At 47.3% G+C, this 21,131-nt stretch overlaps 1 non-coding gene across 1 annotated transcript; it reads left to right on the plus strand.

Annotated features, from left to right (window-relative positions):
* Positions 1-414: 414 nt before the first annotated feature.
* trnas-aga (transfer RNA serine (anticodon AGA)) lies at positions 415-496 on the plus strand. The gene has a single exon. It is a non-coding gene; the product is annotated as a tRNA-Ser (tRNA).
* The last annotated feature ends 20,635 nt before the right edge of the window (positions 497-21,131 follow it).

Consider the following 21,131-nt stretch of genomic DNA (forward strand, 5'->3'; position numbering starts at 1 on the left):
ATCTCGGTGTCTGTCTCTCCCTGTTTGTCGGTTTGTCTCTGTCTCTCAATGTGTCTGTCGACTTCTCATGGTGTCCTGTTCTGTTCACAGCTCGATTCCTGCTCCGACAGAGCAGCTATCCGTCAGTTCCTCGTTAGTATAGTGGTGAGTATCCCCGCCTGTCACGCGGGAGACGGGGTTCAATTCCCCGAAGGGGAGGCAGATGTTTCAAAATGTTGATTTTTACTTCTGTTTCTTGGTAGATACATATTAAAAATTCCAGAGCGAAATCGAACTGTGAAAATACAGGTAGAGGAATTTGCCTCTTCCAGATTTTGAGCTAACGGAGACTTTTTCAGGATTCTTTGGCCGTCTGCTGCACAGAGATGGATGACTGAGTTTTTTCTGAATAACGTTTAAAAAGCAAGCGACACAGTAGTCGTGGCCGAGTGGTTAAGGCGATGGACTAGAAATCCATTGGGATTTTCCCGCGCAGGTTCGAATCCTGCCGACTACGATTCGCAGCATTTTTCATTTCATTTCACAATTTAACCAGTTCTCGAACAAACTGATCATGTGATAATTGGAATAACGTCCCACACCTTTCAACGTTGACATTTGTTCTCATTTTTATTAATCTGCAATATTCACGATACATCCGATTAAAAAATCGCAACAATCAGTCAAAGTAGCGACAGTGATTCAGCCTGTCTATCCCGCGAGATGTCTGAGGCATCTGTGTATGCCCGTTTTGCGTGTACATTTTTGGTTATGTGTGTCTCTGTGTCTGTCTATCTCTATTTTTGTCTCTGTGTATGTGCAACTGTCTGTGGAAATCATCACCATGAATTTGGTATGTCCTGGAACTTATAAAAAGGACTTGGGGAAAATAATACGGTTGTGAACTTTTGTATCGGCTTTGGTTCAGTGGCAGCATTCTCGACTGAATCAGGACTTTGTGTGTTCAAGTCGCACTCCCTTGGACTTGAGCATATCATCTTGGCTAACACTCAAGTGCAGCCCTTGGAGAATTTTGCAATGTTGAAGCTGTTGACTTTCGGATGAAATGTTAAATTGAAGCTCCGTCTGCAACCTCGGGTGGATATGAAAGGTCCCAGAGCATTACTCGAAACAGAGTGGGAGAGTTGCCCCCGTGTCATTATTCCTAAAAATGTTCGTAAATGCTCACTAAAAGACTATGTGCATGTGTTTGTATGTGTGGTTGGGGTTGAAGCCCAGTTTGTCACTGAGACACAAACCAAGCTCTCACAAGACCAGGATAGCCGAGTGGTTAAGGCGTTGGCCTTAAACTTCAAAGGGTTTTTCCAGCGTGGCTTCTTCCCCACTCATGGTATCTATTTAATTTAACACGGATTTCCTCCCATTCTGATCAGTGATATCCGATTTTCATCTTGTTGTCCTTATCTCGCTGTCTGTCTCTCCCTGTTTGTCGGTTTTTCTCTGTCTCTCAATGTGTCTGTCGACTTCTCCTGGTGTCCAGTTCTGTTCACAGTGACTCGATTCCTGCTCTGACAGAGCTGGTACACGTCAGTTCCTCGTTAGTGTAGAGGTGAGTATCCCTGCCTGTCACGCGGGATACCGGGGTTCAATTCCCTGATGAGGAGGCAGTTGTTTCAAGATGTCGAATTTTACTTCTGTTTCTTGGAAGAGATGCATATTAAAAAGTTCCAGAGCAATATCTTGTGTTGGGGGACTTTACGAACCGAGCTACCATTACCAGTCGCTCCCTTCTGTACTGTGCAATGATTGTAAAGCTAATTCAGTGACTTGAGCCATTCTAAAATGTCTCACTGTTTTTGATGATGCATTTCACTTGCTTGTCTAATTTGGAAAGAGTTCAGAATTGTGCATTGTGACGAAGTTTTCCTTTACAGGTGGAGCCAAATTTGTTTCAAAATATTCTGTTCCCACCCTGCCCCAACCGCCCCCCCCACCACCGCACCCCCAACCCCCAATTTCAGAACACTGCAGTACTGACTGGGACGGTCACAAGTTCGATCCTTGATCTGGGCTGTTAGTTGAGCACAGCCAAGGCAGCAGTTCACAGGTTATAATTGTCCTCTGCACAACTGGGAAGTGTGTGGATGTCATTTGAGGACAGGAGTTGAGGCTGTGATGCCTACCACAGTGGAAATCCTGCTGGCACTCACTGAATCGACTGACCGTGAGGCACTAGATGTTAACTAATGTCTGTGGAATTGCACCGAGCCAGATTCAGCACTTTCTGGAGATAATAAAGCTCAGGCGATGAAATGAATGTTGATTTTAGACAGTAAATGTCTAGAATAAGGAATTTAGGAGGGACAGGAGGGGACAGAATGTTCCATAGAATCTAGAATTGTCTATTCTTAATTTATATCCTGTACTTAAAGTAACAACGTTTGTAACCACCATTTATTTGCAGGGTATTAGAAGGGGAGGATCTGCAACTGGGAAATGCAATCCAGACATCGTGTCAAGATTTGACAGATTCCCCAGATTGATCAGGATCATCTTATCATCAGCCTTTGTAAAAACACCAATCACAGCGGGGAGAAACAGGACACCTGTTCTGTGTGTGGATGCTCCTACAACCAATCGTTCAGCCTGTGAGACTCGTGCACCCACCTGACTCAACACTGTAAATGTGGGGACAGCGGGAATGGATGCTGTTGTGCGTGGAAAGAGATTCAGTCGCTCATCTCACCAACTGACATTCGAGCAGATAGATAACAAACTTTCCCCTGTGAATATAGAGCTGGGTTGTTAGTCCGTGATGTGTTCACTTATTCATCTTGGTGACTCTAAACCTTTGCCAATTATTTCATGTGATCAGTTTACATGTACATATTTTTTAAAATGCATTTGCTGAGTGGATTCAAATTTAAATTGAACCCAGGTTTGCAGGCGGGGTGCTCCATTCACACATCGAAGGTGAGAGAGATGCTGTGGGGCACACGCTAAGTCCAGTATCTGAAAGTGATTACCAGACTGGGAACTTGTCCCGGAGAGTAACTGATGGTATGAGAACTGTAATAATCCAGAATTAGAAAGAAGAAAAGGCCCAAATTGGTGCAGTCAGTAACAGGACATCAGTTAGTCCCCTCTGGTCTTGGAGATATCAAATATCGACACACTGTGTTATTTGAAACATGAAAATATTAAGCTCTAGCCCAGTTATAGGTTATTCACATCAACAGAAACAAACCCCAAGTGATACAACAAACATGATTCAATCAGGATGCGATTAACAGCAGCAAAAACAATAGAATCCAACTCCTGCAGTCACTTGTGAACTCGTTGGTGTCTCAGCAGTTGGGATGACTGAGTGAATCCCTTCCCACACTCAGAACAGGAGAACGGCCTCTCCCCAGTGTGAATTCGCTGGTGTGTCAGTAGGTGGGATGACTGAGTGAATCCATTCCCACACTCAGAGCAGCTGAACGGGCTCTCCCCAGTGTGACTGTGACTATGCATTTTCAGCTTACAAGGTTGGGTTCAGTTCTGCAACCGCTGTGCGCAGAGTGAGAATAAAATCAATGAGCTGCCGATTCTCTCCGCTGGACAATGGGTCTTTTGTGCTGGCCCAATAGGGTGAGACGGGCTGGCCCAATAGGTGAGTCCAGGCTAGTCCAATAGTGTGAGCCGGGCGGGCCCAATAGTGTGAGCCGGGCTGGCCTAGTAGGGCGTGGCCAGGCTGGCCCAATAGGTGAGCCCGGGCTGGCCCAATGAGGTGAGCCTGGGATGGCCTGGGCCAGGTGAGCCTGGGCTAGCCCAATAGGGTGATCACAGGCTGGCCCAATAGGGTGAGCCAGTTTGGCCCAGAGTCACCAGACAACAATCACCAGAACAACAAGGTTCCCTTTCAGGGGCCACTGATCTGGGCACAAACATGATGACCAATAAAACTGACAGACACCCTGAAGCCCCGCCCACCCAATGTCCCTGCCGTGTCGAAACTCCGAATGGAGCACTTGCTTTAGGAGGCTTGTATTGGGAATATGGACAGCAGAAATTGTAGAGTACACTCCATAACGCCTCATGGTTGACCTTGTCAAAGGCCTTCGTCATGTCAAAGAATGTTGAACCAAAGCCTCAGTCACTGACACCAAGTTCCTCCCATGTGATATAAACCAACCCTTGTCACTGACAACAAGTGGACTGGGAAAATATGTTGGAGGATAAGACTGTAGAAATGCAATGGCAAACATTTAAGGATATATTTCATAACTCTCAGCAAAGATTTATTCAAGTGAGAAATAAAGATGCTAAGAGAAGGATGAACCATCCCTGCCTAACTAAGGAAGTAAAGGATGGTATCAAATTGAAAAAAGGCATATAATGTTGCGAACGACAGTGGAAGGCCTGAGGATTGGGAAATTTTTAGAAACCAGCAAAGGACGACGAAAAAATGATAAAGACAGTGAAGATAGCAGATGAAAGCAAATTAGCAAGGAATATGGAAACAGAAAATAAGAGCTTCTACAGGGATATAAAACGGAAACGAGCAGCTGAGGTCCCTTAGAAGGTGAAACTGGAGAATTAATAATGGGAAACACGGAAATGGCAGAGACTTTAAAAAAATTATTTTGAATCGGTCTTCATGGTAGAGGGCACCTAAAAACTTCCTAATAGTTGATAACCAAGGAGCTATTGCGGGGGGCGGGGGAGCGGGGGAGCAATCACTATCACTAGAGATCAAGTACTAATCAAACTAATGGGACTAAAGACGGACAAGTCCCCTGGACTTGATTACATGCATTCTAGGTTCTGAAAAAAGTGGCTGCAGAGATAGAGGGTGCATCGGTTGTAATCTAACAAAATTCCCTAAATTCTGGCGAGGTCCCAGTGGACAGGAATACCGCAAATGTAACACCCCTAATTAAAAATGAGTGAGACAGAGAGCAGGAACCTATAGACCAGTTAGTCTACCATCTGTCAGTGGAAAAATACTGGAGTCCATCATTAAGGAAAAGTAGCAAGACATTTAGAAAATCATATTGCAGTCAAGCAGAGTCAGCATGATTTTATGAAAGAGAAATCATGTTGACAAATTTCCTGGAGTTGTTCGAGGATGTAACGAGCGAAGTGGATACAGGAGATCCAGTTGATGCTGTATATTTGGATTTCCATAAAGCATTGCATATGGTGCTACACAAAAGGCTAATGCACAAGCTAAGAGCTCATGGGGTTGGGGTTAATGTATCACCGTGGATGGAGGATTGGCAAACTAACATAAAACAGAGAGTCGGGATAAATGGATCATTTTCAGGTTGGCAAACTGTAACTAGTGGAGTGCCACAGGGATCAGTGCTGGGGCCTTAACTATTTACCATTTATATTAATGACTTGGATGAAGGGACCGAGTGTAACATAATCAAATTTGCTGATGATACAAAGATAGTTGGGAAAACAAGCTGTGAGGAGGACGCAAATAATCTACGAAAGGATATAGCCAGGCTCAGTGAGTGGGCAAAATCTGGCAGATGGACTGTAATGTGTTAAAATGTCAGCTTATCCCCTTTGGTAGTACAAATAAAAAAGCAAATTATTCTTTAAATGGGGACGATTACAAAATGCTGCAGCACGGAGGGATCTGGCGGTTCTTGTACATGAAATGCAAATATTTAGCATGCAGGTACAGCAATAATCAGGAAAGCAAATGGTATGCTGGCCTTTATTGCAAGGGAGATGGAGTATGAAAGTAGGGAAGTCCTGCTATAAATGTACAGGGCGTTGGTAAGACCACACCTGGAGCACTGCACACAGTTTTGGTTTGGACTTGACTCCATTGCCGTGCCAGGGGTTTTGCTACACCAGATGGGGGACACCATTTGGGGATACTGATTCCCCACCAATTCACATTCCCCTTCTTTCTGGTGGATAATGGAGGGGCCGCTGTGTGTAATGTGCAAGTCAGTAAGAATTGTCAGCAAGCTCTATCTAATTGGAGATTATATTCAGTACAAACGTCTACATTATTGTAGATTGTGTACCAAAGATCAAGGTAGGATTAAAGTAAAAGTTCATAATTTTATTTTTGAGAGTTGCTGAATTAAGGGGAAAGATAACACACAGAGTTTTTAAATGGACACTGCAGCCCCGAGAACACAATCAGCAATATATCCAGAATACTAAGGTCCAGCCCAGTTTCAGGGTTATTATCAGCAGAAACAAACCCCAACTATGAGAATGAACATGGTTCAGTCGGGATGTGATTAACAGCAGCAATAACAGCAGATTCTAACCCTTTGTGTTACTTGTGAACTCGCTGGTGTGGCAGCAAGTCGGATGACTGAGTGAATCCCTTCCCACACTCAGAGCAGGTGAACAACCTCTCCCCAGTGTGAACTCACTGGTGTGTCAGCAGGTGGGATGACCGAATGAATCGCTTCCCACACTCAGAGCAGGTGAACTTGTTCTCCCATTTGTGAACTCGCTGGTATTTCAGCTGGTGGGATGATGCAGTGAATCCCTTTCCACACAGAGAGCAAGTGAATGGCCTCTCCCCAATGTGACTACTTCGATGAATTTCCAGTTCTGACGGCGATCTGAGTCCATTCCCACAGTCACCACATTTCCACGGTTTCTCCGTGGTGTGGGTGTCCTTGTGAATCTCCACAGTTGGTCGATCAGTTGAAGCCTAACCCATGTGCACAAAACGTTGACAGTTTCTCGGTGCTTTGTATGCTGCGATGTTTTCTTCAGGCTGTGTAACTGGTTAAAGCTCTTTCCACAGTCCGTGCACTGGAACACTCACTCGGGAGTGTGTGTCTCAGTGCCTTTCCAGTCAAACTGATGTTTGAAATCTTTTCCCACAGGCAAGACAGACAAACATTGCTCCTTTCACTTTCAAAGGCCGATGATATTCAGGTCCTGATGCATCGAGTGACTCTGTCAGATCTTGACATGATATTTGGTTTGTGTTTCCTGTCTGAAAATCTCCCCTTCTAATACGCTGTAAAATGGGATAACAAAACTCATCGCTGCCAGTACAGGACAGAAATTCAGGATATACTCATCTAGTTTCCATGGAACATGCTTATCTCCCTTGTCCTTCCAAAGCTATAAATCCCTCTCCCACACGTTGGCCCACCTGCTGTGCTGAAATCCAAATCAACACAAATTTCGAGACAGTTTCTCCTCCACTCCCAGTTTTCACTACCAATTTTGGTTGGGTTCAGGTTTACACTCACTGGTTCCCCTCCTTCTCCTTCCCAGAATGTGCTGACACTGGCTGGGTTCAGTTCTACACTCACAGGTACACTTCCTTCTCCTAAAGGTGCTGACTCTGGCTGGGTTCAGTTCTACACTCACTGGTTCCCCTCCCCTGAATGTGTTAAATGTGGCTGGGTTCAGTTCTACAATCACTGGTTCCCCTTCCCTGAAGTTGCTTACTCTCGCTGGGTTCAGTTCCAGACACTGGTATCATTCACTTTGTACCTGCACCAAGATGGCCGCACATTGCACTGTGCGACTAACTGAATCAAGATGGCGGAGCGCTGAACCTGCCTTCCTGCACCAAGATGCCCGCTGTTAGCCTGGGCCTTGTGATTGGGAAAAAGACCCGAAGCTGCAATCGCCGATATTCTGGTTACTATTCCGGGCTTGCGGCGGGTACCGGTTGTTAATGAAGCCTCCCTTACTCCCTGGTGGTCCATTATTCCCCTTCGTCCCACTGAAAAGGATACTTCTGTAGAGCCTGCCCGAAATGTGTCTCCTCCACTATTACACGAACCGCGCATACTCCAAACAAAGCCATGACCAGCACCGGCGCACTGAGCTCCTGGACTCTGCGTGCGGCACATTCTCCCCCACGGGGCATGCTGGGTACATAAGACCATGAGAAATAAGAGCAGGAGGGGGACACCCGGCCCCCGGAGCCTGCTCCCTATTCAATAACATTGGACGGGATAGTCTAGGGGGGGGGCTTTACTCCATATCTAATCCGTGCTGTACTTGCTGTGGGAGTATTTGACGCGACATTATCGAGGGAGCTTTACTCTGTATCTAACCCGTGCTGTACCTGCCCTGGGAGTGTTTGATGGGACAGTGTAGAAGAAGCTCTAATCTGTATCTAACCAATGCAGTATCTGCTCTGGAATGCTTGGGGCAGGGTTGAGGAAGATATACTCTGTATCTAACATGCTTTGTACCTGCCCTTGCAATGTCTGCTGGGAGAGTGTTGAGGGAGCTTTATTCTGTTTCTAAGCAAGGCAAATATATCCTTCCTTAGATAAGGCGACCAAAACTGTGCACAATTCTAGAGAGATTAGAGAGAGAATTACACTGTATCTACATTGTGCTGTAGCTGTCCTTGGAGTGTTTATTTCGACAGTGTAGAGGGAGCTTTACTTAGTGTATAACCAATGCAGTACCTGCTCTGGGAGTGTTTGATCGAACAGTGTAGAGGGAGATTTACTTTATATGTAACAAATGCTGTATCTGCAACGGAATGGCTGGGTCAGGGTAGAAGGAGATGTACTCCGTGTAACCTGTGCTGTACCTGTCCTGGGAGTGTTTGATGGGGCAGTGTAGAGTGAGTTCTACTCCGTATCTGACGCTGCTGTACCTGCCCTGCGAGTGTTTGATGGGAAAGTGTAGAGGGAGCTTTACTCTGTATCTAAACACGTGCTGTACCTGCACTGGGAGTGTTTGATGGGACAGTGTTGAGGGAGCTTTACTCTGCATCTAACCACGTGCTGTACCTGCCCTGGGAGTATTTGATGGGACAGGGCAGAGGGAGCTTTACTCTGTATCTAACCCGTGCTGTACCTGTCCTGAGAATGTTTTGTGGCAGGGTTGAGGAAGATATACTCCATGTCCAACATATACTGCACCTGCCCTGGGACTGGTTAATGGCAAAGTGTAGAGGGAGCTTTACGCTGTATCTAAACCATGTTGTACGTGCCTTGGGAGCATTTGGGATATTGTAGTCTGAGATTTACTCTGTATCAACCCTGATAGTGTTTGAGACAGGATAGAGTGAGATTTACTCTGTATCTAACCCGTGCAATACTGGTAGTTCTGATATCAGTAGTAGTGAAAATGCTGAAATCTATTATTAAGCACGTAGTATGTAATAACACGATTGGGCAGAATGAACACGGATTTATGAGAGGGAAATTGTACTTGACAAATCTGTTAGCATTTCTTGAGTTTGTCACTCGCAGGATAGACAAGGGCGAAGCACTTGATGTGGTTTATTTAGATTTACAAATGCATTCAATGAGGTGCCACAAAAGGGATTATTAAACAAAATTATCGCTCGTGAGATTAGGGGTAATATATGAACAAGGATTGGTTAACGGTCAGAAAACAGAGAGTAGGAATAAACGGGTGATTTTCGGGTGGGCAGGCTGTAACTGGTGGGGTGCTGCAAGGATCGGTGCTTGGGCCCCAGCTATTCACAATCTATATCCATAATTTGGATGAGGGGACCAATTTAATATATCGAAGTTTGCTGAGGCTACAAAGCTAGTTGGGAATGTAAGTGTGAGGAGGATGAAAAGAGGTTTCAAAGGGATAGAAAAAGGCTCAGTGAGTGGGCAAGAACATGGTAAATGGAATATAATGTGAAGAAATGTTAAGTTAGATACTGACAGTAAAAATAGAAAGGCAGAGTATTTATTTTAAATGGTGAGTGATTGGGAAATGTTGGTGTTCAGAGGGACCTGGGTGTTCTTGTATACAAATCGCTAAAAGCTTATATGCAAGCAATTAAGAAAGCAAATGGTATATCGGCCTTTATTGCAAAAAGATTTGAGTATAAGAGTAAAGACATCTTACTGCAATTATAAAGGGCTCTGGTGAGACCACACCTGGAGTATTGTGTGCAGTTTTGGTCTCCTTACGTAAGGAAATATAAACTTGCTATAGAGGGAGTGCAATGAAGGTTCGCCAGGCTGATTTCTGGGATGGGGGGATTGTCCTATGAGAGATTGAGTAGACTAGGCCTATATTCGCTCTCGTACAGAAGAATGAGAGATGAGAGGTGAGGCCCACATCCCATGAACGAATTTTTAAAAAGAGATGTGAGGTGTTTAAATTTGATCAAGGACACCAGCCAAATTATTAGAGACTCTCCCTGTCCTTCAGGACCTGTGTCCAGGGGTGAAGCTGATGGGTTTATCTGATCATCTTTGGATTAAATATTGTGATCATTGAGCTGAGCACCTCGTGCTAGCATCAAACACTCTCCAGTCGGGCACAGCGCGGGTTAGATACAGAGTGAACCCATCGGTCGCTCCCCGACACAGATACTGAGGGACAGGGAGTGTCTGGGACAATGACATTTCACACTCAATAAGGTATAAATTGATCCTGTACCTCTCCCCATTAATCCTGAGCTTCACACGGGTCAAATACTGCTCCTGCTTCCCTTCCTGTAACAACACTGAGCTCAACACAGACCAAAATGATCAGGGCTCAGGGAGGTTGGTTGTTAGGCACTTTAGTGATGTCATAAAGCAGGGCCATCAGCCCAGCTCGTCCTCTCCATGACCCTTTAAAGGAGGAGAACTGGGACATCCTGTCTCAACACACATCCCTCTGTTCATACTGAGAATCCCCGGGAAAGGCCCAAGGCCCATAGTGTGGAACACAACCAAGGGGGAAAGAGGAGGAGAGCTGGGATATCCTGTCTCAACACACATCCCCCTGTTCATACTGAGAATCCCCGGGGAAGGCCCAAGGCCCAGAGTGTGGAACACAACCAAGGGGGAAAGAGAAGGAGAAAAGGGGACGTAAATCAAGGAGTGGGGACTGAGGACCAACAAGCTTCAGCTTTAGAGCCTGTAGACTTCAGGAGGGATCAGCGAGTTCTGTAGTTTCAGGATCCAGGGAGAGAACAAGGAGCAGATGGGGAGACTGGTGTGGATTCCAGCACAGTGAGGATGCAGGGCGAGAGAGATTGTGTCGGGCCGTGTATTAGGTGTGTGGGAGGGACAAGAGACGAAAGGTCAGAGGAGCAATTACTGCAGCAGTGTCCATCAATAGTGAGAGAGAGAAGGTGGGGCTCAGAGTGGGCCCTGGACAGGCCGGTAAACTGTTTGTTTGCTGTGACCAGCTTTCCTTCTGTCACAAATAGCCTCCTGTAGCCCACTGACACAAACAGCCCATTAAACGCCCAATGTCCTTTGGTCTGGTGAGGTCTCCCTTTGTGAAACATGGGTTGTTGTTAAAGCTTCTCATTCTGACTCACTAGTGAGACAGCATCCACTGTCCCTTTTATTACATGGGCTTCATCTTTGCCGGTATTGGTAACACGCCCGGGATCACTAAACACAAAACCCAGTCTGTTAATCACTTTCAGCTACTTGACTTATTGTGTGCTCCACAGCATCTCTCTCACCTTCAATGTGTGAATAGAGCATCACGCCCGCAAAGCTGGTTTAAGTTTATTTCCACGCAGCAAATCTATTTAAGAAAAGCCTGTCGGCCGATAAGACACTGTTCAGGTGCCAGTGTGCTGCTGGTTTGTCCGGCATTTTGCATGTAATGGAAAATAACTGAACATTTCTCCCAGTGTAACCATTGCTGTAATGAAATGTGTCCTTTAATCAGCCTCACGTCCTTGCTCATGTCTGCTGCAATTGTGCAGAAAGGGGATGTGTGAACAGATGATCTTTGTATTGAGATGTGAAACAAGGAAACGGTATCTGTGTGTGGCAGTGACACAGCCTTGTGGTCAGAGGCAGAACCATGCGCCGATATCTTTGTGCTTATGGTGTGAGCAGGGTTAGTTCATGAATGCTCAAGCTAAGAGGTGCCAGGCATTGGGAGCAGCGGCAGTAAATAAAATCTAAATGCAAATTCCGATGTAGTTTATCTTCATTTATTCCTATTTTAATGGCTTTTGCTGAATGTGTCCCATGCCAAGTGCCAGGATATTGGATCAGGCCCACCCGAGAAAATGAGTTTTACATCCTGAGGTAGACAATGTCAACCGGATTCCCCCATCCACATTCTGACAACTTCTTTACAAACTCAAGCTAGTTTGTAAGACATGACCTTGTTTTCCGGAATCCATGTTCAGTATCTCTAATGGCCCCTTCACTTTCCCCATGATGGAAAACAGCATCTCTCAGGATCCCTTCAAGCACCTTCCCAGTGATGGAGGTCACGTTGATGGGCCCTCAGTTCCCGAGCTCTGACTTGTGCACAATTGAAAAATGGGATCTACCTTCCAATCTCAGGGAACAACCCATGAATCTACTGAGCTGTTGGCGATATGGGCAAGTGGCTGGCAGAGCACCCATCCCATTTCTTTTAGCACCCTTGCGTGGATATCATCCACACCTTACACTGCCAAGATTAACCCGCACGGGTTGCTGTCAGTGAAGAGAGATGAGAAAGACCAAAGTGCCACTTGCCCCTCTCAGTATGACCCTGAAGAGCTGTGTCCATGCTGAAGTTCTTCCCCCATATGATCCTCCCCCCAGCTTGTCCTCTCTGAGCTCCAGCCAGGTGATGCTAAACACTCGGGTAGGAAAGAGAAAAATCTACAGCAATGTGTTGAAAGCAACACGAATTTATTTGTCTCCATCCCAAAAATATTAAACTCCAGTCCAGTTACAGGAGTTTTCATCAGCGGAAACAAACCCCAACTGTCAGAATGAACATGGTTCAGTCGGGTTGTGATTAACAGCAGCAATAACAGCATAATCCAACCCCGACAATCATTTGTGAACTCGCTGGTGCCTCAACAGGTGGGATGACCGAGTGAATCCCTTCCCACACTCAGAGCAGGTGAATGGCCTCTCCCCAGTGTGAGCTCGCTCGCGCCTCAACAGGTGGGATGGCTGAATGAATCACTTCCCGCAATCAGAGCAGGTGAACGGCCTCTCCCCGGTGTGAATTCGCTGGTGTGTCAGCAGGGTGGATGACTGAGTGAATCGCTTCCCACACACGGAACAGGTGAACGGCCTCTCCCCAGTGTGAATTCGCTGATGTATCAGCGGGTTGGATGACTGAGTGAATCCCTCCTGACACTCGGAGCGGGAGAACGGCCTCTCCCCACTGTGAACTCGCTGGTGTGTTTCCAGCCGGGACGGGTAGTTGAAACGTTTCCCACAGTCCCCACATTTACACAGTTTCTCCCTAGTGTGACTGCGCTTGTGTCTCTCCAGGTTGGATGATCGGCTGAAGCCTTGTCCACACACAGAGCACGTGTACACTTTCTCCCCGCTGTGAACAGTGCTTTTTGTATCCATAGTTGCTGGATGATAATCCATTCCCGATGAATCGAGTGATTTCGTCAAATGTTAATCTGATGTTTGGTTTGAGCCTCCGGTCGATAAATCCTCCCATTTTAATACCCTGAAAAGTGAATTTCAGTCAAGAAAAAGGGTGGATGAGAGAGAATCCACAAAAACACAAAGGCACTTTGAGAAATTCAGCTTAATGAACTTGGTAATTTGTGGGGCCAGCACTCGAAATAGTAACCATGCAAACTGCCAGTTTGTGGTAAAACCCAACTGGTTTATCAATGTCCTTCAGGAAATGGAAACCACCTCCATTGACAGCCCCACATGGGGAATTGTTGGTCCCACTGGGCCCAGAAATACTGGGGGTGAAACCCAGCAGCTTCTCCTCCATCTCCACTCCAGCTCAAACAGATGCAACAAACAGACCCACACTGGAGGCCAGGTATCCAAAGCGTCTTTCTAACATTTGCAGCATAGTTGAGAGGCGAGTTATTCTAATTTGTCCGAGATTTGTAGACTTCAGATTCTAGATTTTACATAAGAACATAAGAACATAAGAATTAGGAACAGGAGTAGGCCATCTAGCCCCTCGAGCCTGCTCCGCCATTCAATAAGATCATGGCTGATCCGGCCGTGGACTCATCTCCACTTACCCACCCTCTTACCGTATCCCTTAATTCCCTTATTGGTTAAAAATCTATCTATCTGTGACTTGAATACATTCAATGAGCTAGCCTCAACTGCTTCCTTGCGCAGAGAATTCCATAGATTCACAACCCTCTGGGAGAAGAAATTCCTTCTCAACTCGGTTTTAAATTGTCTCCCCCGTATTTTGAGGCTTTGCCCCCGAGTTCTAGTCTCCCCTACCAGTGGAAACAACCCCTCTGCCTCTATCTTGTCTATCCCTTCCTTGATTTGAAATGTTTCTATAAGATCACCCCTCATCATTCTGAACTCCAACGAGTAAAGACCCAGTCTACTCAATCTATCATCACAAGGTAACCTCCTCATCTCCGGAATCAGCCGAGTGAATCGTCTCTGTACCCCCTTCAAAGCCAGTATATCCTTCCTTAAGTAAGGTGACCAAAACTGCACGCAGTACTCCAGGTGCAGCCTTACCAATACCCTATACAGTTGCAGCAGGACCTCCCTGTTTTTTTACTCCATCCATCTCGCAATGAAGGCCAACATTCCATTCGCCTTCCTGATTACCTGCTGCACCTGCAAACTAACTTTTTGGGATTCATGCACAAGGACCCCCAGGACCCTCTGCACCTTAGCATGTTGTAATTTCTCCTCATTCAAATAATATTCCCCTTTGCTTTTTTTTTTCCCAAGGTGGATGACCTCACACTTTCCGACATTGTATTCCATCTGCCAAACCTTAGCCCATTTGCTTAACCTATCCAAATTTCTTTGCAGCTTCTCTGAGTCCTCTACACAACCCGCTTTCCCACTAATCTTAGTTTCATCTGCAAATTTTGTTGCACTACACTCTGTCGCCTCTTCCAAGTCATCTATGTATATTGTAAACAGTTGTGGTCCCAGCACCGATCCCTGCGGCACACCACTAACCACCGATTTCCAACCCGAAAAGGACCCATTTATCCCGACTCTCTGCGTTCTGTTCGCCAGCCAATTCTCTATTCATGCTAATACATTTCCTTTGATGCCACGTACCTCTATCTTGTGCAGTAACCTTTTGTGTGGCACCTTATCGAATGCCATTTGGAAATCTAAATACACCACATCCATCGGGACACCTCTATCCACCATGCTCGTTATATCCTCAAAGAATTCCAGTAAATTAGTTTAACATGATTTGCCCTTCATGAATCCATGCTGCGTCTGCTTGATTGCACTATTCCTGTCTAGATATCCCGCTTATTTCTTCCTCAATGATTTTGCTTTGTACTGGAATCCAGTTCAGCGATTGGAGCATGGGCAGGACCATCGGAACGGCCCAGGTACAGCAGGCGATGCGGCAAGCAGCAGAGGAGTGGTGAAGTCGGGGTGGAGTAGCGCCGGGAGATCGGGCCTGAGAGATTGCGGCCTACAAGAGGCGAGAGTTCGGGGCTGAGAGTTTGGGGCCAAGGAGAGGCAAGAGTTCAGAATGGAGAGATTGGGGCCAAGGAGAGGCGAGAATTTGGGGAGGAGAGATTGGAGCCAAGCAGAGGCGACAGTTCGGGGAGGAGAGATTGGGGCCAAGGAGAGGCTAGAGTTCAGGGCATAGAGATTGGGGCCCACAAGCGGCGAGAATTCTGGGTGGCGACATTGGGCCCCATGAGAGGCGAGACTTCGGGCGGAGAGATTGGGGCCCACGAAAGGTGAGAGTTCGGGGTGGAGAGATTGGACCCCACGAGAGATGAGAGTTTGGGGCGGAGAGATTGGGGCCACAAGAGGTGTGAGTTCGGGGCCCAGAATCGGCAAGGGTCCAGGGACAGCATGGGCCAGACCGCACTGCGATCTATGGGCATTACAAATATGTGCACCAGGTCAGTGCAGCAGAGCTTGGTCTCCAGTCGTCTTGGTTAACCTTTACCACTGGACCAAGACCTCACTCTGTTCAGCCCGTGTGGTGGCTGGTGTGCAACGGTTACTCACGTTAAAAGAATCCACACACAAGCTTCTTCCACACTTTAATATGTAGTTCGGGACCGGGAATATCAGGTCTCATCGTGAAACATCTGTGAACTCATCCGTTTTGGTGTGGAAGTGGGTCATCATCGATTCAAGGGACTGCCTAATTCTATACTGTACAGGAGGCAAGGGAGTGACTTCCGCATTCAGTGCCCACCCTGATACGGAGCAGCTGGGAATTGCTGGACATGCTGTATAAACGCAAGTATTTGTTTTCGTGGTGTGGCGGAGGCACTGCTCCCGGGGTTTGCTGGTGCCGGGCCCGGAGGCTTTGACACGCAGGCTGAGAGCCGCATTCGGTGTTGCTCGGGACCTGAGAGCCACACTCGGCGTTGCCCGGGGCCTGAGAGCCGCACTCGGTGTTGCCCGGGGCCTGAGAGCCACTCTCGGTGTTGACCGGGGCCTGAGAGCCGCACTCAGTGATGCATGGGGCCTGGTGCATGGGGCCTGGGAGCCACACTCGGTTCTGCCCGGGACTGAGAGTCACACTCGGTGTTGCCTGCCGCCGAAGAGCCACACTTGGTGATGCTAATGCCGTGCTCGCTCCAATCAGTTCCCGGGAGCCTCTCCGCACAGGGGCGTCCTCTCCAGGGACCAGCTCTACCCAAGTTGCCCCCCTGCTGATGGAGATAGGGCGTATTCAGACGGGCGGAGCACTCTGGGTAAGATCATCTGCCATTGTCCCCGAGAGGACGGCACAGGAGGCCATGCAGCCCATCCTGTTGTACCGGCTCTTTTGTGGGCTGTTCAATGAGTCTCACTCCTCTGCTCTTTACCTATTGCTAGATATATTTTTCCCAGCAAGTATTTATACAATTCCCTTTTAAAAGTTACAATTCAATCTGCTTCCACCACCATTTCAGACCGTGCAATCTGGATCATAACAATTCGCTGAGTAACAAATGATCCCACATCTCACCTCTCGTTATTTTGCCAATCATCGGAAGTCTGACTCCTTTATTTACCTACCCTAATGCCACTGGAAACACCTTCTCCATATTTACTCTATCTAAATCGTTCATAATTTTGTACATCTCCATCAAATCTCCTTTTACCATTTCCTGCTCTCTGGAGAAAACTTCACCATGCTCTCCACATCACGGACGTCTCATCTCCCTGGCACCATTCCTTCTGCACCTTCTCTAAAAGCTTGCCATCATTACGAAAGTTTGGAGCCCAGACTTGAACACAATTCTCCAGCTGAGGCTTAACCAGTGTTTTATAAAGGTTTAGCAAATTAAACATCAAATGCTGATATTTCTCTGATGGGGTTTAAAGGGCGAGGTCCATCACGTCACTTGGATGTGTCAATGAGACTGTGAACCTAAAAAAGTGCATTTAGAGTGGAGAGCCAGGACATGCTGTGTAACCGGGCGCAAACACTCCTGCACAGCCCACACATCACTTGTTTCCTATTTGGCATGAAAGTACTGTGTTAATTGCAACAATTCATTTGATTTGATTTCAAATAGTTTAGGATAGAAATTGAATCATGTTTCTATGATTTTTCCCCAACTCAGCTTCAAGGCCTCAATCTCAAAACCTGAGACTGTACATTGGGATTCCAATCCTGGGAATGTACATGGGGATTCTAACCCTGGGAGAGTACTTGGGCATTCTAACACTGGGAGAGTACATGGGGATTCTAACCCCGGGACCATACATGGGGGTTCTAACCTAGGCACTGTAAATGGGGATTCTAACCCTGGGACTGTACATGGGGATTATATCCCTAGGTGAGTATGTGGGCATTCTAACCCTGGGAGAGTACATGGGGAAGCTAACCCTGGGACTGTACATGGGGATTCTAACGCTGGCATTGTACATGCGGATTCTGAAACTGCGAATGTACAGAGGGATTCTAACCCTGGGATTGTACATGGGGATTCTGTCCCTGGGAATGTACATGGCGTCCAGGCATTCGGGCCCCCTTCAGAGATGACTGAGCCTCTACTTCCCCGCAGTGCTCCAGGTGTGGTCTAGCCAGGGCTTTGTGCAGCTGCAGTGGGATGGCAGCACCCATGGAACAGTACGAAGGCAGGTAGGTTACTACTGACTTTCATTTTAAACTTTTAATCAACTTGGGAAAACTTTTAAAACTTCAAGAGAAACTTTTAAACAACTTGGGGAAACTTTTAAAAACTCTGGAGAAAATTTTAAATAATTTGGGAAACCTTTTTTAAAACTCCTGGAGAAACTTTTAAAACTTCTGAAGAAACTTTTAAACAACGTGGAGGAACCTTTAAGAATAATTTTCTTTTAAAAATGCTTTATTAAGCAATTGAATACTGTACCCCAATCTAAATAGAAAATAGTTTGGTGTGTTTTATTAGCATCATTTTCAGCCGTTTGAAAGCAGGTTACTCATGACGACGCCCAGCAAGCAGGTTTGCCTCCGACCCAGCGACTGCGACATCACCCGGCCCCTCCTGCGGCGGGCCTACATCCCTCGAGCGGCGGGTTTTCATCCCTCCAGCAGCGGGCCTATATGTCTCTCCTCGTCGATGGCTGGACCTCCCCTTCCCCACTGGTGGCCTGGCTATGATTCTTTCACCCTCCTACTCCTTGCTGACCTCTCACTTGGAACTCCAGCAGACAACAGACTTCCTAATGCCTGCCCCCAACTAAGCCTCGGACCACCTACCAACAAGGGTGCTACTCAGCGCCGAGCTTGCAGCCAACAATTCGCCTTAGGCAATTCGGCTCATACAGAAGTGCCTGGTCTCCAGTCGTCTTGGATCACTTGCCACTGGACCAAGACCTTGCTCAGCTATGCCGCCCCACGATAAAAGAACTCACACACAGGCATCTTCCACTCTGTTAACATGAAGTTCGGGACCTGAAACGACAGGACTCCCATTGGACAGGCCAGAATGCCGCACCACCATAGTTGCCCAGGAACTTAGAAGCTTTGACATCGACATCGCCACCCTAAGCGAGATCCGGCAGGCAGGGGAAGGCTAGCTCAAGGAACAAGATGGAGGTTACACCTTTTTCTGGAAAAGAAAACCAGAGGAAGAACGCCACCTTCATAAAGTCGGCTTCGCCATCAAAATGAGCTGGTCGACAGCCGCAAAGACACCCCTGTGTGGTTAACGAACGCCTCTTGATGCTTCAACTCACCCTATCCCGGAACCAATGCGCCACAGTCATCGGTGCGTATGCCCCAACACTGGAGGCAATGGATGAGACCAAAGAGGGTTTTTATTCCAACCTCGAAACATCCCTGTCCTGTGTCCCCACAGGTGACAAACTGATCCTCCTCGGTGACTTCAATGCCAGGGTCGGCAAATATACAGCCCTCTGGGGATGCGTGATTGGCAGTGAGGGGGTAGGGAAAGCCAACTCCAGCAGTATCCTGCTCCTGACAAAATATCTAGAACATGAACTTCTCATCACCAACACTTTGTTCTGCCAGAAGGAAAAATACAAGGCATCGTGGTAATACCCTTGCTCCAAATGCTGGCACCTGCTCGACTATGTCATCGTCCGAGCCAGTGATCGCAAGGGTGTGCGCATCACCCACGTAATGACAGGAGCTGACGACTGTTGGCCGGACGACCGCCTGACTCATCATCGAGATTAACCCCAAAGTGGAGGGGACAGCAGAAGCAGTGCCACAAGAAAGTCAATGCCGGGGCACTTAAAGACCCAGCTAAGACAGCCCTATACAGCCAACGCTTCACAGCTAACCTGACGTGCCTTGATGACGCTGAGATGCTGAATGCCCACAGTTCTTGGTCTGCCCTCAAGGCCTCATAACCAGTGCCTGTGAAGAGACACTTGGTCAGTCAACCAGAACACACGAGAACTGGTTTGATGAGAATGATCAGAGATCCAAGAATTTATATTTCTGAGGCTCAAGCAAAAACCCAACTCAGGAGCAGCAAAGCAACACTACAGGCGGCTCAAAGCTGAGGTCCAACAAAAAACCTGGCACCTAAAGAACAGGTAGTGGATGGAGAAAGCACAGGAGATACAATAACTGGCCAACAGCCATGATGTGCGAGGATTCTTCATATCAGTCAAGGCCACCTACGGTCGAAACTCCCAAGGCCCCACCCGACTGCTGGCCAAGAATGGGGAAACACTCATCAAGGACACCGAGGTTGTCAAGGCCTGCTGGAAGGAGCACTTCGAAGATCTCCTCAATCGACATTCTGACTTTGACTTGAGTGTTCTCGACTCCATCCCACAGCATGCGTCCCGCCCCCACTTCAGTGAAACAACAACGTTGCATGAGGTAGGAAAAGCCATAAGACAGCTCAAGAACAACAAGGCTACGGGAGCGGATGGAATCCCTACTGAGGCGCTAAAGCATGGCGGAGATGTGCTGTTGGCATGGATACATGACCTCATCGCTCTCATCTGGAGGGAGGAGAGCATGACGGGAGATCACAGAGAAGCAGTGATCGTGACCATCTTTAAAAAAAGGGGGGCAATTCCAACTGCAGCAACTACAGAGAGATCTCACTGCTAATCAGGCACTGGGAAAGTTTTTGCTCGAGCGCTCTTCAACCGTCTTCTCCCTGTGGCCGAGGAGCTCCTCCTGGAATCACAGTGCCCCACGGGGCACTTCGGACATGATCTTTGCAGCGCGACAGCTGCAGGAAAAATGCAGGGACCAGCGCCAGCTGTAATACATGGGCTTTTTCAACCGTACAAAGGGATTTGACACTGTGAACCATGAGGCTCTATGGAGCGTCCTCCTCCATTTTGGATGCCCTCAAAAATGTGTCAACATCCTTCACCTGCTCCATGATGACATGCAGGTAATAATCCTTACCAACGGATCCATTACAGATCCAATCCACGTCCGGACCAGTGTCAAACAGGGCTGCGTCATTGCTCCCACCCTCTTCTCAATCTTCCTCGTTACCATAATCTACCTCACAGTCAACAAATTCCCTGCTGGAGTGGAACCAAACTACAGAACCAGCAGGAAGCTGTTTAATCTTCGCTGCCTCCGGGACAAAGTCCAAGATAACCCCAACCTCTGTCGTTGAGCTACAGTACGTGGACAACGCCTGTGTCTGCGCACATTCTGAGGCTGAACTCCAGGATATAGTCGACGTATTTATTGAGGAACACGAAAGCATGGGCCTTACGCTAAATATCCGTAAGACAAAGATCCTCCACCAGCCAGTACTCAACGTACAACACTGCCACCCAGTCATCAAGATCCACGGCGCAGCCCTCGACAACATGGACCATTTCCCATACCACGGGAGCGTCTTATCAACAAAAGCAGACATTGATGAGGAGATTCAACACCACCTCCAGTGCGGCAGTGCAGCCTTCAGC

The sequence above is a fragment of the Pristiophorus japonicus genome, chromosome 23 (assembly GCF_044704955.1).
Source record: "Pristiophorus japonicus isolate sPriJap1 chromosome 23, sPriJap1.hap1, whole genome shotgun sequence".
Lineage (NCBI taxonomy): Eukaryota > Metazoa > Chordata > Chondrichthyes > Pristiophoridae > Pristiophorus > Pristiophorus japonicus.